This window comes from Candoia aspera, chromosome 2 (genome assembly GCF_035149785.1).
Source record: "Candoia aspera isolate rCanAsp1 chromosome 2, rCanAsp1.hap2, whole genome shotgun sequence".
NCBI lineage: Eukaryota > Metazoa > Chordata > Lepidosauria > Squamata > Boidae > Candoia > Candoia aspera.
Window position 1 is genome coordinate 144774745 of NC_086154.1, and position 17758 is coordinate 144792502.

A 17758-nucleotide genomic window follows, 5' to 3' on the forward strand; every position below is an offset into this window, starting at 1 on the left:
CAGGATGCACACATGACAATGACGAACTCAACAAGACAAAAAGATAAGGTTCCTACCTGGAGCTGAAAAGCACCCGACCAGCCACGCCTCCACCCACGATGAACTGAGCACGAACAAGCAGGGTGTGGTCGAGGCATGCGCACTCCCAGGGTGTGGGCGAGGCATGCGCACTCGGAACACACCCATAAGATGGACACGAGGTAGAGGGCGGAGCAGGGGGAGGGGCGAAAACACTCCGGCGGGAAAAACAAAAACAAAAAAAATATTTTTGACAGCTCTCCCGGGGAAAACCGGAATGCCGGGGGGGGTGGGGCTACTATTCGTACAGGGGGCAGTATGTCATGAGTACCATTGAGCTGAAGGCATCAGCACAACGGCACACATGACAATACCTAGGAAGCAGAGGAAGGGATTTAAGATAAGCAAAGCACGCACAACAACAGACACAGACCCCGAGGAGAAGGGAATGACCCCGGCCGGATGACCCAGCCATCAGAACACAAAAGAGGAAGAAGGAAAGACAAAGACAGGGCAGATCACGAGGCACACCTGAAGCTGTCAGCGAAACGCAACGGAGATCGCCCAGCTGACAGCAATCACCGGCCGGAGAAAGAAACCGATTATGGGCAAAGCCCGGGGCACCAGCAGGGGCCCTGCAACCCTTCACCGACCGGCAAGGAAGCATGCAGGACTGGGGGGGGATGACACAACCCAAAGTGGGGGGGGGGCACTGACCGGCGCGGGCTATTTAAACCCCGCACCAGCGCGTTCCCTTCTCTCTCAGCTTTTTTCTCGTCTAGCACTACACTGAAATAAACCTGAACCTGCTCTTCCTTGAATCAGTGTCTGTGTTTCACTCAGTGGTAGGCGGCGCATGACACAGTGTCACAATGCAAAGTCTGCCCTTTCATAAATGCATCATGATACCACATGCAAGTATGTAAGGGGCAGTGTTGGCATCATAATATTGCAATGCACAGTCTTTCACTTGTCCCCTTCTGCCCCCCACCCCCAGATGTTCATGGTTACAAATTGTAAATTGTAAATAGCAGGTTGGGTGCCAAGCTCTCTAATAATAACTGGGAAAGTTAGATTTCTACAACATCTCATTAGCCAGGTTTATTGAAAGGAAAATGGGTTAGGGTTATGTACTTCAGTTCCCTTTTATCAGCAACAAGGGTCTTCTTTGATGCCTTTGATCCTCTTTCTACTTCTGTTTTGATTTTAGGCATTACTGGTAGCCATTTATGAGATACAAGCAGAATGGCCATTTGTGCTTGTTACAACCTTCCATTCTCTTTCCCAGGGTCAGAGAATTCTCTTACACTGGATGCCTCAGTAAATAAAGCAGGAGATATGCAGGGACAGACACACCTGGGCTGACCCTTATGAAAGACATGTTTGTTTGTTTTTCACTTGTTTTCCACAATTAAGCCACCTTATAGCTGAAAAGCAAATATTTGAAGCCATCCACATTTATTAATACAAAGCTAAAATTTAAGTACAAGAGTGTCCTAGACCAGGCAATGCAAAGCAGAAAGCCAGGCAAATACAAATGTATTTGCCTGGCTTTATTGTTGTGTCATAAACTTTCTGGTAATAACCAGGAACTAGGTGAATAATTAGCCAAAAAGCACTTAAGGCCTGAAAAGCCCTGGGAGCTGAGCAGCATATACATTTAATACATTATTATTATTATTATTATTATTATTATTATTATTATTATTATTATTCGAACAATCCATACTTTGCTTTGTTACTTGAGTTGTTGGTGATCTGCTTGCAAGAGAGCGGCAGAGTCAGAGACACAAGAGTTGTCTGTTACGATCCAGGGATTGGACATCAGAGAATTCCTTGAGCTAGTTCAAACGTCAAGTCTAGGATCTAAATGCAGGGAAAGTTCGGAATCAGAGAGTTGTTTCCCATAGAGGGACAAGGATCTGGAAGATGCTCTTGTATAGCCCTAGTTGCTAGTATGACTTGATCAGGACATTGCACCCTTCTCCACTCAAGGTGAGATGTTGATCACCTGTGCTCAGTCCTTCATAGCTGCTAGTGTGTTCCTGGGCTGGGCACCTTGACAGAATCTGATCCCTCATTATCTGAAACAGATCTCACTTACTTAGGCTCATTGTCTCTCAATACTGCTGGTCCTTCAGGCTGACAGTCTAGCTGGCCTGCCTCTTCAGCTGACTTGCTTGGAGGTTTCAGGCAAGACCATAAGAAAGAGCAGCAGTTATTTTACTAATAGTTTCAACAACATGTCCATATACAGCTTCAGTAGGAACATGAATGCAAATGTTTGCCAGAATTTGCTGAACAATCCTGTCATACAAATAAGGAGAGGGAAGCAAGAACACCAAAGGAAATATTATTCCCTGTTTGTTGCAACATGAATCTTTTGCCAGCTCATGAAGTAGCACATCCCAAAGTGCAGAGATAAAGCAGTGTAAGAGAAAGAATAAAAGGCCCTTTTCTACTTACACCTAAACAGTGTGAATATGCCCTGCCTACTTCTTATTTCTGCCATGGTGTTGCTTTCATCTCACCCCCAACCCATGCCTGAGCTTAAAGTTATCCTTAGCGGTATTTTCCTCTTTAATCAGGCAACCAACAATGGCATTTTTGTCATGGTTACAATGCTTCACGAACCATTTCGTTGGTGTTACAGTCAGGTGACCCAAGAGACTGAAATCAGCCTGGCACATACTGGCCTTTTCAGGATGATGTGGGCGTGTTCCTTCCCAACCAATTGCTGGATTCAGTTCCATGTCCATTTGCTTTCAGCAGCGGAAGAATCTGGTTCTTTCAAACTGGACTCTCCCCTGTAGCTGCGGTCTCCAAGCCAACCCCTGGCTTGGAGGCCTGGAATAGCAGCTGACTGGCAATGGTGGTGGCTGGTGGTGGGCAGGACTGAATGTGGAAATGGGAGACTGAGAGAAATGGCTGCATGGTGCAATACTTCCTAAGCCTGTCAACTGTTGTTCAGCCTGCTTTTGAACACAGGTGAAATGGTCTTCTGGAATAGAGCTAAACCCATGTCCCAAAAGAACCAGACTATCAGCTGATTGCTAGAATCTAGTCAGATTCCTTTGAACACACCCACATAAAGCATTTGCATAAAACCAAAACTAATTTCCACAGATGGCTAAACCCACTGGTCTAGCCATCTGTCAAACTCCCATTCTCCCCAGCTCCAGCCTGTATTAAGAACGATCAGTGGATGTTTTCCCACTAGCTAGTAATGTTCGTTGGGAAGGGAGGGAAAAGAAAGGCAGGGGAGTGCCCTGCCCTCTCCACACCATAAATAAGGACAGTAGTATTTGTTGGCATTGAGCCTGTAGCAGAATATTGCCAGTGAGGGCAGCAATTTTATGCCTTATAGTTTTCTCCTGGCTCAAGGACTGGAGGATAACACTTCAACGTAACTGTGAGGAAGAGCCCAAAGCAAGAGAAGCTGTCAAGAAAGCCAGAGAGGATCCTTCAATTGGGAAAAACAATAACAACCAAGAAAGCCCTATTATTCTTTGCTCCAGAAAATAAAACCGAAATCAACCAATATCCACCTGTAGCATTAGCACAATTCATTTTGCTTTGACAGGCTTCTCAATGTGTTGTTCAAAACTCATTATCCTATCTCCCCTTCTGATTCTACTGTAAATAAATAGTTTAGTTTGTGTGAGTAAATTGATACTTCCTGATTTTAAAAAGAAAGAAACTAATTATCGGTCATGAAGCTTGGTTTTAAACCAGGGAAAGTACCAAATTAATTGTGTGAAAGGATTGCTTCTCTGTGCAGATCTTGCAACTACAAATAAACTAAGGGTAAGCTCAAAATTTTTGCTGTTTGGGTATTATGGACACTTTTAGAGGCAGCGGGCCTTTCAGGCTCAGCTTTTAGCCACTTGTTACCAGGCTGACTTCTGTCTGCTGCCTCTGTGCAGTGCTGGGTTGTAAGAGGGGTCTGATCTCCTAATGGGAATAATACACTCAAGGAGTCAGTGCAGTCCCAGGATGGACTGCCTCAGCATAAACGAAGTCATCTGCATTTTTAAAGATAACTTATTTATTTATTTATTTGTTTGTTTGTTTGTTTGTTTGTTTGGTTTCTATGGCCACCGATCTCAGACAAGTGACTCTGGGTGGTGAACAATCATAAAATCAGCTAAAAACCAAGTACAAACACTATACCGAAATAAATATTCATTGCAGTCAAGAAAAATCCTAGATGTCAATATAACCAGAAATGGGGCCCTTAACACACTTTGGGCCCCAGGCCTGGGCAGATAACCAGGTCTTCAAGGCCCTATCAAAGGCCAACAGGGTCGGGGCCATCCTAATCTTTGTAGGGAGAGTGGGCAGTCGCTACAGCAGAAAAGCACATTTCCTAGTCCCCGCCAGTTGACATTCCTTGGCTGATGGGACCCATAGCATGCCCAATTTGTTGGACTGAATTGGACAGGTAGAAACAATTGGGAGAAGACGGTCCCTCAGATAACCTGGTCCCAAGCAATGAAGGTCTTTAAAGGTGACAAACAGCACCTTGAATTGCACCTGGAAACACACTGGCAATGAATGCAGCTCACACAGTAGTGGTGTTACATGTGTCAAATATCCAACACCATTTACTACCCATGCAGCTGTATTCTACATCAGTTGAAGCTTCTGAATGCTCTTCAAGGGCAGCCCCATGTCGAGCATGTTGCAGTAATCAAATACAAATTTTATTGTAAACTGCTCAGAGTCCCTCTTTTGTGGGAGATGGGTGGTAATTAAATTTGAATAATAAATAAATAAATGAACCAGATGAGAGGTCATGAAGGCATGAGTGACTGTGAGCAGAGCCTTATAGTATAACAGCCAATATAAACTTAGGAGAGATGAGCCCTTTAGCTTTTCCTTGTTCCAGACCTGAAATCTGATCTATCACAATCCCTTATCTACATATCTTTCACCTAATGCTTCCTCATGGCCCTCATATTTCAGTGATTTGCAAAGAAACACCTGGTCTCCACCAGCTCTCTATTCATCCACTTCAAGTAAGGAAGATAGGCGGTCTGATCTCAGGAGCCTTCTGGTCTCAGATCTCTGACCACATAGCCTTGAGAAACTCTTTTTTTGTAAGTTCTTGCATACCTTGGTGATCCTTTAATATACTGTACTTCAATTTTCTCCAAACTAATTAGGTCTACAAGTCCCAGAATTCCTCAGCCAGTATAGCAGTTGGAAGTACTAACTAGGTATTCCTTGAATTTTGTTGTTCCAATACACATTGATGGAGAAGGCTACTTTTAGTTAATTATATGACTATTAGACTACAATGACCAAGAAACTCAAGTAGGTATGCACAACATTCTGACCTGTTGAACCAGGATCTTGAGGACATAACTGTCTTAGCCTTCCCAAAGTAGACACATTCTAACTGTATCAATATCAACTCTCTGTTTCCCCAACCAACATGACCATTGCTGACAATTCTGGAAGTTGAAGTCAACATATTTGGAGGGCTCCCAAGTTGGGGAAGGCTGGTCTTGCCTTCTAGGAGATAATTGGTTGGGCTGTAAGACTAACAAATGGCAAAGTCTGAACTTGGTTTCTCATTTCTTTAACCCCAACAGCCACATCCAACTCACCCTCAAAACACTGTATGAAGAAAGATAATGGAGCTGAGATCGAACAGGACTATGCTGAAGCTTTATGTGAGTAATAATCTCATCTCTGAATTTCTGCATCCTTATCAGGTTACTTTTGACTTGAGCTCTGGTAGCATAAGGAGTTAGGGAATCCTTTGCTGTTGCTAAGTAACTGGAAGAGAAGGTTTGTTGAAGTATTCCCCATGGTTGCTAGGCAATCACAATGGACCTCTCTCATTGAAGTAGTCAGGTCTGGCTGAAGAGTAGCCAAAATAACAAGAAATAATCCAATATTATTTGGATTATGTAGTTTAGAAGGAACTTGTGGGCTCGGTTTTAAAATTTTAGACACTTTTCTATTGAAGAAAAAGCAAGAGAAGGCCCCAATCCAGACTTGGGCTTCATGTCAGTTTCTTATCCTTCTTACATATGAACACATACTGTTGCTTACCACCAAAGGTGCTGTTTACTGTAAACAGTACATAATCCATGGTGGAACTGATATGTAAGGCAACTTCTTAGGTTGTTTGTGCTGCATGCAACTTCTACTTCATCTGTATACCTGCAGTATTAAACTTCACCTCAAGATAGATACCTTGCATGTGGATAACATCCCCAAACCATTTTTTTCCTCAAACATGCAGCCCATTTATGGTTTTAACCAAGCTTTGGGACTGACAATCATTCTCCTCCCATTTAACTCTCACATCTAAAGAAGTGAGAAAAAAATAATGGAAGAATATGAAGGTGCTGATGTTACATTTTTCAGTCATGTTCCCAGGTTTCCATTGCCTTGTGAGTTTCTCCCAACTCCTATTCCTGAAATATGAATTCAGTAGCAATATTTCTTAAACCACATACATTCTTTATTTCACTTACAACTCACCTTTCTTCCAAAGATCTCAAGTGATGGACACAGGCTTCTCACTCATCCCCATTTGATCCAGGTAACAACTTTGTATGGTATTTAAGCTGGGAGATACTGAAACTATATGCTTCATGGCTGATTAACCCTGAATTATTTGAGTAGCTGAGCAGCTGTAGTTTCCAAGTGTTCTTCAAGGGCAGCCCCATGTAGAGGTTGTAGGCCAATCAGGGGTGACTACAGTATGGAGAATGCACTAAGGATGAATCAAGCATCAGGAGCACACAAAACAATCTTGCAAAGCACTGAATGTGTAATGGTAGGTGGGAATGACCTTGAGAGACAGGAGGAAGAGCCGCAGACTAGGCAACGAGGCAGCTGAGGGTCAGATAAGAGGCAGCTGAGCCCCGTAGAAATAATGGGAGCGTGGCAAACGTCTCAGAAGGGACCCTTCTTAGTTTCCTGGACTGTAAAGGTGAGGGGGGGGGAAGAAATGTATTTTCAGACTTGCAAGATTCTGTTAATGTAACCTTACAATAAAGATAGAGCTAATACTTCTGGGTGTGCTTCTTGTCTTGACTACTTCAAAGGGCTAACAGAATGCAGCCCAGAGCCACTCCAAAAATTGCTGCTACATTCCGAGAATCACAGTGTTGGAAGGGGCATTGAGTTCAACCCTCTGCTCAGTGCAGGAATTCAGATTAACACATCCTTAATAGTTGACTGACCAGCCTCTGCTTGAACACATCCTGTGAAGGGAAGCTCACCATATCACTTGGTAACTGGTTCCGCTGCCAAACCCCTCTTGCTGTTAATTCCCCCCCCCCCTAAAATTCAACTAGAATCTACCTTCCTGTAACTTAAGAGCATTATGACATGTCCTTTCTTCTGGGATCACAGGGAACAGGTCTTGCACCTCTCTGTACTTGGGGAGTACAACTGTATCCCTCTTCATCAGTCTTCTTGAGTTCCCTCACAATATATTCTGAGTTCCCTCAGTTTCTCTACATAGGGCTTAGATTCTTGTCCCTTTTCATTCTCACTGCCGGTCTCTGAACCTCTTCCAGTTTGTCTGAATCCTTCTTAAAAAGTGAGGCCTAGAACAGGACATAATGTTCAAAGTAGAGTCTGACTAAAGCTGAACCAAAAGGAATTCTTACTTCCTATAATCTGAAAACAAAACTTACCATTTCTATTGGAAATCTTGATGTGAGAAATGTATTAAATATATAGAAAAGAATCAGATTAAACATAATTTAACTTTTTAAAGTAAACTCATTAAATAAAACAAACTGTTTTTATCATGGAACTGCCTATCTTCTGGCATTCAGCCCTTTGCTGAAATTTGATTCAAAGATCAAAATGTGTGCCCTTGGCCTGAAAACTATTATTTACTCATGAAATATCATTATATATCTGCACCTGCTAAAAGTATTTGTCATCTGGCTTTGCTTCCATGTATTCCTCTTTTCCTCACATATTGAAGTGCATCCTAATTTTTTTCCATTTTTTCTTTTGTTTTGGACTGAGCAGCTTTTGCTCCTCCATTAGCATTGAAAAAGCAGCACCGGGTGTGTCTCACAGTCTTATCAACTCTTACCCAAGTAGCTTTAGAGTCCCCTGAAGCCCATTTAGTTGCCTGAGGCTGCATAGTGATTAGAGGCATCTGAATGGGCCTTAGAGTCCCCTGAAGCCCATTTAGTTGCCTGAGGCTGCATAGTGATTGGAGGCATTTGGGATGCAGCAGAGAACCTCTTTGGTACTTGTCCAATACTTCTACAGTCAGCACATAAACTCTTGACACACTGACTCACTACCCCTTCAACAGTACAGCTGTAGTCTCTTGAGTGATGCATGAAAAAACACAGTGATCTAAATTCTGTAGTCACCTACTCTGCTGCTCCCTTTTTAGGTTAATATGGAGGGCTGAGAAGCTAAGCTTCCTAACTCACTATATTGTTTTGTAAATTTTTATAGTGTTCTTAAGTTCCAAAGATATTTTGAAAATAATTTAATTACCACTTAAAGATGAAGGGTTCAGTTTTCCAAATCTTGTATTATACCATCAAGCATACCTTTTGACTAGTACCAAATTGTGGAATCTTTACTTCATACAAATTCTCCTTCCAGGGCCCTTATAGAATATTTGCATATAACACATTTGTGAGCCTCCCATTGAACTGTTTTGGATTGAAAATATAATTTCCTGTTATGATTATATCAATTTGAAGACTGTGGTATATTATTTCTGGAAAAATATGTTTTGATCCTTTCTCTCATGCTATACATTGCTACTATGGGGTAACCCAGATTCAAAATTGATTTTAAAAGTTTTGTGCATTCTGAGATCTTTATATTAGATCAACTACTGGATGATCACCATGAGTTTTTATCATCTGGTATGTCAAAAGATAAATATAATTTGTCAATTGCCAACAAGTAGAGTATTTACAATTACAACATTTATTGATACCATGATTTGGACCAGTGGCATTTTCAGCCTCAGGGTCACCTAAGTTATTACAAAGGATCATTAAATCCTATAATACTAAGAAGCCCACACTTAATCTCCATAAGTATGTGTTATCAATAAATGAATTTGATATGCAATTATTGAAGAGTGAATAGAATAAGGAACTGGAGATCCCCACTTCGTCTATAACAATAGAAAAATATTTTAATTTTAATACCAAACCCTCAAAGTGTTAAACAACTTTCATCCAGGCTCCAACCTTCCTTTTTTAGGGAAGATGGTTGAGACGGTGGTTGGTGCTCAGCTGCAAAGGGCCTTGGATGAAGATTATCTGGACCCTTTTCGGTCTGGGTTCAGGCTGGAGTACAGTACTGAAACAGCATTGGTTGCACTTGAGATGACCTTTAGCAGGCTCGGGATGGAGGTGGTGCAACCATTCTGACCCTCCCGGATCTCTCAGTGGCTTTTGATACCATTGACCATGGTATCCTTCTGGACCGGCTTTGGGGGTTGGGAGTGGGAGTGGTTCTCCTCCTTCCTCAATGGCCAGTTCCAGTCAGTGTTGGGGGATGAGAGGTCATGCCCTAGACCCCAAGGTTATTACCTTTAGAGCCCTACATGGCACAGGACCAGGTTATATGCAGGATGTCCTCTCCCTGAGGACATCTGCCCATCCCACCAGATCTGATAAGGTAGGCATGTTCCTGGTCCCTTCCTTTAAAGCTGCCATCTTGTGGGTCCTTGGATGTGTGCCTTTTCCATGGCAAACCCTGCCCTATGGAACACCCTTCCTCCTGAGGTCCAGCCAGCCCCCACCCTTTTAAACTTCAGAAAAGCACTTAAGAGCTGGCTTTTCCTCCAAGCACTGGGATAGGTGGAGATTGGCATGGAACACATGTATGATGGGCTGCATCAGAAAGTTCAGCTGTGGCACCAGTTCTTTTTGTTTCTGGTTTTACTGCCTTTGTTTCATTGCTTGTATACACTGTATTTATTTTAGGGTTGTGAGCCTCCCAGAGTTTGGTTTAAGATGGGTGGCCATATAAATGTTTTAAAAAATAAAATAAATAAATTCAAACTTCTATTACAACTTAACACAAAAAACCCCCACAATATTTTGAACTTATTGGACCCTTATTGCGCTTAAACAGAACAGGAATGAATAAATCAACGCATTGCTAGAGTTACAACCAGAATAATGCTTCATTAAGATATATGTTTTTGCAATGTCCTAAAGTTATTGTGTTCCAGGAAGGAGTAATTACATATATTAATTTGACTTTGAAATAAAGTTTAGTATTTTCATTTGAACATATTCTTTTGAACTACATATCCCCCACTTAGAAACTGACAGCTAGGCTACAGAAATGGATTCTCCGTGCCTTACTGTTGCCAAGAGATTTGTTTTTCAACATTGGAAAGACAAATGTACGGCCCCCATTACCCAGTGGATTAAACACTTGACGTTCCTTGCATCTTATGAATTAGTTGCCTATAGATATATATTTTGCATGGACTATTACAATGAAATATGGTTATATTTCATTGAAACTTACATGCAAAATATATATATATATATATATATATATATATGCATGAGAAGTTCTTATATATACAAGTTATGTTATTGTTATTGCATTGTTTTTTATCTCTTTATTTTTTAATGTATTTTTGGTCTTTTTCTTTCTCCATTCTTTCTGTTTTGTTAAATAAATAGGTCTTTTACTTGGTTCACACTCCCAAGGGCAGCCAGTAGTTCCTGCCCTGGTAAAGGGGGAAAAAGAACAAGGGGAGCAGAGGAAAGATCTCCCCCAGCTAGCACACAAGGTGATGTGATGTCCCACACAGAGCATATTCACAGCTTCTCTAATCCTTCCTCTGCCATGAGCAACATTGCCAAAAGCTTGTGCAGACTGAGCTGCAGTGTTGGTCAGTGTCATAGCAAGGTGTCTTCTTGAGAAGGAAAAGGTGACCTTCCACTGAGGGTATCATTAGCCAGCAATGTATGTGCTCATAGATACATATCACCAATCTACGTTTCACCCATGAGCATTTCAAGGCAAGTTGAGTTTTGATGCTCCTTTAGGCTTCACTCCTTCTCTGCCTTCCCACCCACCCCTAGTCAGCCTATTTCTTTACTGAAGTCTTTCTTTGCTAACAAAGGAAACTTTACCAACCGATCCTCCTGGGCCGATCAAGAAGCACTAAACTTACTTCAGAGTAAGTGTGCTTCTTGTGCAGATTTGTGTTTTTTTATTCAAATCATTCATTCCCAGACTGGGAAGGGTGTTAGAGTGTCACAGGAAATAAATAGATTAAGTAGTTAACTGCAGCCAGTTATGGCTTTCAAAATGAGTTGGCCTTGTGATATGCATTTGTCATCCTGGACATGTTTACCACATTGCTCTTGAACTGGTTTCCACAATCTTGAGTCATCGTGGTTGCAGTCAGGAGTTTATTTTATTTTTTATTTATTTTCTATCCCGCCTTTATTATTACTCCTTTTTCCTCCTATTTTCCCCACAACAACAACCCTGTAAGGTGAGTTGGACTGAAAGAGAGTGACTGGCCCAAGGTCACCCAGCTGGCTTTCGTGCCTAAGGCGACCCTAGAAGTCTCGGTCTCCCGGTTTCTAGCCCGTTGCCTTAACCACTAGACCAAACTGGCTTACCAGGAGTTCAACAATATCTGAGATTATAGGACTGAGAAAAGCCCCTTTACAATGTAAAAGGGTTGACAAGATTAAACAAAATGGACGGTGACTATAACTGTAATCTGCTTCTTGACTGAAAGGAAATTGGTCCTAAGCCTCGATTCATGCAGTGATGCAAACAGTGAAGTCTATATTAGAATAGTCAATTCTGATGTAATTCTGATGTTTCAGTGTCTTAACTTTTTCCCACTGCCCCCATATTCATCTGTAGAAAACACTATTCCTAATCAGAAAACATAACAAGGCTAAGCTGGCATGGAGAAAGGAAAACACAGGGAAGGATACAATGTGATAAGCAAGCAACTTGAATACAAATGAGTCTGGTACTCTGCAATCCAGCTGGTGAATTTAGACATAATCCTTAATAAACCACACAGGGAGAAGCCAATTCAGTAAATTACATTGGCTGATGACCCAATTAAGGCGGTGTTTGTAGAGGCCCTGGAATTCACCAAAAATTCCTGGATGGGCAGGATTCCAACCAACATTAAGAGCCAGCATTTCAGTGCTACAAGATTCCTCTTACTTGGATGGAAGAGGAAGACACTTTTTTGTTCCCAATTCTGTTGAGCTGGATATGCTCAACAGAAGACCTGGTTTTGTCACCATGCTTGGTTGGTTCCCTAGTCCTGCCAGATCCGGGCTTGTCCCCTTCAGGTAGAATTAGATCTGCCGTTACTTGGATTTCATTATATTTTATATTTATACTTATTGATTATTGCTGTTATTCTGATTTTATTGAATTTTGAACTGTTTTATTGTGAACTGCCCAGGATCCCCCAAGTGGGGGAGATGGGTGATAATAAAAATATGATAGATAGATAGATAGATAGATAGATAGATAGATAGATAGATAGATAGATAGACAGACATGCATTAATGGTTGGGTGAAATGGATGTATGACCTAACAGGTTTGCCCTCTGCCAAATATCTTCTACACTTATCCTCAATGCAACCAGAGTAGTGTACATGGCGTCAAGATCTTGTTTTTTAATCAGTATCTATAGTAAGAAGTTGCCCCATGTTGTATCAGGTTCATATATTCATCATCTTTGTGTTTGATGAAATACCTTTGCCTGAATTAAGCATAGAATAAGATGAGCATTATAACCATTGACTACCATATTGTCATTTGAGAACCACTGATGACTCATTGCCTGCTTTAGATAGACCCTAAAATAATGAGGGGGGGGGAAATGCAGAAGAATGCTTCTCCAGAGCAATCAGTGATGAAGGCCAAATGAAAGCCAATCTAATATAAAAAATATACAGCAATGGAGCATATGGAATCTCAACAGTGCTCTATCCTTCCTTTGATTGCTTGGGACAATTATACCAGAAGGTAGGTGGATCTGAATTCTGATTTAGAACTCTTTGTACCAGTCTTCCATATTATAGCTAACAAAACAACAAAGCAAACCATGATTGTAGTCTCTCCTTCTTTTAGAACACATCAAAACTATGACCAGATAGCTGTACCAACATTCGCCAATTTGACATGATTCCAAACCCCATGAATTAGGACTGTGTTCAATATTATTATTTTTATTTTTACTCACTGGGTTTGTTAATATGCTTGTGCAGGAATTGATCTAAACACATAATCAAAACTCTAGTAGAAATATCTTTGTTTAATTTTTTTTTTTTTGCTTTTGAGCAGCTGGGAAGTTATGAAGATGAGACTCTCTGAAGAGCTTTGGTAGGACTTCCAGGTTCCTGATAAGTAAGTTTTAATTAGCAAATTCTCTTTTTCCTTTTTATTTTATCACCAGTTGGCCATCTGGATTAGTCTCTCATTGTTTCTTGAAATATACTCAGTGGGCACTTACAATTTTCTTCTAGTTCTTTTGCATAGCATAAAGTTGGTCTCATTCACATGTTGGACAGTTGACAAAAGAAATTCTATAAAGGGAATGCATCCTTCTCTATCAGTGCAAAAGTCTGAACCTCACAACAAGTCCTGTTTTATAGACAGGTATAGAGACAGAAGTCTCTCCTCAACCACACAGTCAGAGGCCTTTACAACCTGCTCTTTCCTTCTCTCCATCCCCATATGTAAAGATTTTCTCATTATAGATCTTAACCAACATCTTGCTGCTTGATCCCAAGCCCAGGAAAATCTAATGGAGGAGCTGGGGAAAATTCATAGTGAGAAGAGTTAGTCATCCCTTTTGCGGAGTTCAGAGCCCCTCTTGAGGCCCTTCAGGCTTAGCTTACCTCAAAGCATGACCCATGGCTAACCAGGGCTTTACACTGCAAGTTCAGAAGTATGGCTATCTTAGCTCAGTTATTAAGTATGATACTATTTCAGTGGAAGCGAACACATTGGGAGCTGGACTGCCATCCCACTTGCCTTCACAGGTCTTGAAGACAGCAACGCGATCATTTTGCCCTGTTCCTGGCCCAGACCAGGCCCTTTAATTGCTTGTTGCAGCATCTCATTGTGGCATTACCTGCCAAAGCCTTCACATTCTGAGACACAAAAAGTAAATCTCTGCAGGAAAGAAGCTGTAAATTTTCCTTCTGTTTCCCCTTCCTATTTGCAGTCTCTAAATGCTTCCTTGGAAGCCTGGAATAATGAAGGGCAGGGAGGGCAGAAAGAGCAAGAGAGCATTCTGTGATATATAAAGCCATTTGCGCAGACAGACAAAGAGGTGAATCAACCTGGTGTTTATACCCCCAGGAGCCCCATCTACTAACAGGAGCAATATTCCACCTGCTGTGATGATTCAAGGCCCAGTGGAGTTTGGTGTGCAGGCTTCCTCCCTGCTACAAAGTTTGGGGGCTGAACAAGGCTTGATTTTCTTATTGTGGTCTGCAATTACTCACTGGAACCAAAGCTCAGCTATGTTTGATGGATAGTTTCTTCCCTGCACAAATCCAGCCTTCCCCAAATATACAGCCTCATGGTCAAAGAGACATGCAGCAGGTTATATCTATAATGAAGATGAGCAAGGAAAATGCTGCATCCGCAGTCCCAGGTCATGCTGTCAGGTCAACCAATCTGTTATCCTGCCAACAGCTTCCAGGGTCCATAAAGGATGGACTGAATAGAGGGGAGGCAACACAGCTCTTGCTAGATCTCTCAGGAATTTTTGATATCATTAAACACTATATCCTTCCGGATTGGCTCCATGTATTAGGAATTAAGAACTCTCATTTGCAAAGTTTCCAACCATGCCTACCTCCAGTGCATTTAATATCTATATGAAGCTGCTGGGTGCATTAATCTGGGGAATTAGGGCATGCGGTCATCACTGTGCTGATGGTAAGGTAAAGGTAAAGGTTTCCCTTGACATTAAGTCCAGTCGTGTCCGACTCTAGGGGGCGGTGCTCATCTCCGTTTCAAAGCCGAAGAGCCGGCGTTCGTCGGTAGACACTTCCGTGGTCATGTGGCCGGCATGACTACACAGAACGAGCGGAATTGTGAAAGATTAAGGCAGTACTTAAATGCAGTGATAGAGTTGATGGGGGTCAATAACTGTTGAGGGCAAAGCCAGAAGAAAAGGGCCTGAGACCAGACAGGAGGATTACCAAAATTGGAACAAGTTTCCTCCACATACAAGGCCAAGAAATGAGCACCAAAAAGTCCATTGTTGTCTAAGGGCAGGAGAAAGATCTAAAATTTAAACCCTGGGGCTGTCAGAAATAGAGGGCTTGATTGGTTGACTCTGTAATAGCTGATCTTCTTTATTATTAGTTCTTGTATCTGCAATAAAAGCAACATTTCCATCTAAGCCTTATCCTTTACCCTTCCACGGTTAGCTCCTGAGTGCTGGTGGAGTTTCTAGAAGGCTGATTTATTGTGGTGACCTGGGTGAAGTCTTGTCAATAACTTGTAGATCAATCCCAATTGAGAGAGGATCACTGGGATAAGTGATTACTGGGGTCTGGTAATTTTGAGTGCTCTGAATAAGGTTGTATTTTTCCTGAAAGAAAAGATTCACAGTCTGGAGGATGCCTAAATCCATCATTTTTGTTGGAGGTCCAGGTGACCTACATGGTTAGGAATATATATTGCCAGCGGAACCAGTGTTACATCCCATGGACCCATTTACTGGACAGGAAAACCTTGGTCATGGTGATCTCTGCATTGGTAACTTCAAGACTGGGTGACTGTAATGTACTCTACGGGGCTGCCCTTAGGACTTACCCAGAATGTAGCAGTCAGACAGTTGTCTTTCCAGACCCTTTTTAACCTTTCACAAAAGTTCTACATTGTTTGCCAATGTCCTACCAAGCCAGATTGTTATTAGCAAATAAAGCCCTAAAGAATTCAGGATGAGTTACCTAAGAGTGTTTCCAATCGCATTGTGATCCTGAATAATTATAGTATTATTCTCGGAGGAGATCCTGCTCCCTGTGCCTCAACTAACAGACTACTCATTAGCCATGAATCAGAAATGAGCAGAACCTTCTATTCAGCAGGTACCAATCCTGCGGAATGACTTTTGATACACCAGCCCATGTTAAAGTATTTAGGTGTGTGTTTGTTTTTTACTTTTTTATTATTACCTTTCCCAGTCTAGCTAATATTTTATTTTTGAACATATTGAATTGATTAGCTTTGTGATATCTCAGCTAAATATTGAACCTTGCAATAGGCAACAGTGATAGGCTGTTGGTATGGTGGTTTTATGAAAAGGAACAAGCTATCTTAGAGGGTGTTGATATATTTAAGTTCTTGTTTTCTTCACATGGACATAAATATGCTGGGATAAATATAAAGAATAAGGAGTCTGGCTAACGTCAATAAGGGGGCTACAGGTAATCCCCACTTAATGACCATAGTTGGGACCAGAATTTCAGTGGCTAAGCATAGCGATCATTAAGCAAACCCAACCCGATTTTATGACCTTTTTTACAGCGGTTGTTAAGCGAATCATGCAGTTCCCCATTGATTTTGCTTGCCAGAAGCTGGCTGGGAAGGTCAAAAATGGCAATCACATGACCATGGGATGCTGTAACAATCATAAATGTGAACCAGTTGCCAAGCACCCAAATTGTGATCACATGACTGCGGGGATGCTGCAACGGTCATCATTGTTGATGGAGTTTTTAAAGGTTAATAAAAGAACTCCAGGCAGCTAACAACAATCTTGCAAAGTAGAAGCATGAACCAAAAGAGAACTTGCACATTAAACTTAATTAGATTCAGAAATAAATTCAGTCTTCACATAGTAGTTAGATGAAGAAAAACAGAGATAGCATACTTTTATTCAGTAGATCTGGATACAGGCAGATTCATAGTAGAAAGCACTTAATCATCACTGGTTCTTTGTAGACACTTTCTATGGAAATAGAAAGTCTGCATGCAAGTGAGATGAAAGAGGACAAGAGCTGCATTCTGCAGCACCTCCTGCTTGCATGTGTGCCAGAAGAGTAATGGATATTGTTAATCCCCAAACCCAAGAAGTGGAAATCAGGTGACCCACGTGACATCTCACAAGCACAATAGAGATACATCTACTAGAGAGACCCCCTTACTGTGCTTGTGAGACAATGCTGAGTTGACCCTTGATGATTCCAACAAGTGCAAGGATGGTCGTTAGGTCGGTTTTTCCAGCATCATCCTAAGTCTGAACCATCACTAAATGAATGTTAAGTGAGGACTACCTGTAATGGGTTGAGGTCAAGAAGGCATGGACACTTGAGATGCCAAGATCCATCATCCCTCTCTACCAACCATTGGGCCCCCAAAGTTGGAACACTTCCTGAAGGAGTCAATCCCAAGCCTAACAGTCTGGAGTAGCAGAACAGTCATGGCAGGGGTGGACCAGAGTCAATTAGCACCAAGTTATTGGGCTTGGAGGCAATAAGAAGTTTAAAATGCTTTATTTCCACTCTCTGACAGAGGGACATTGCCATCTAGCTCCTGACATATGTTTTGCCCTCTCTGCTGGAAGCTCCTTGCTTTTTCATTTATACTTGAATCTTTCCTAGCTAGGCTGAAGGCATCAGCCACCTGCATCTGCATCTAGGTATATTCTTATGCTTGTAATGTGTCTTGCTGTGCCTTACAAGTTGCATGCTTGCTTTGTAAATCTGGCAGTATTTCAGAAAGCTAAGAAAT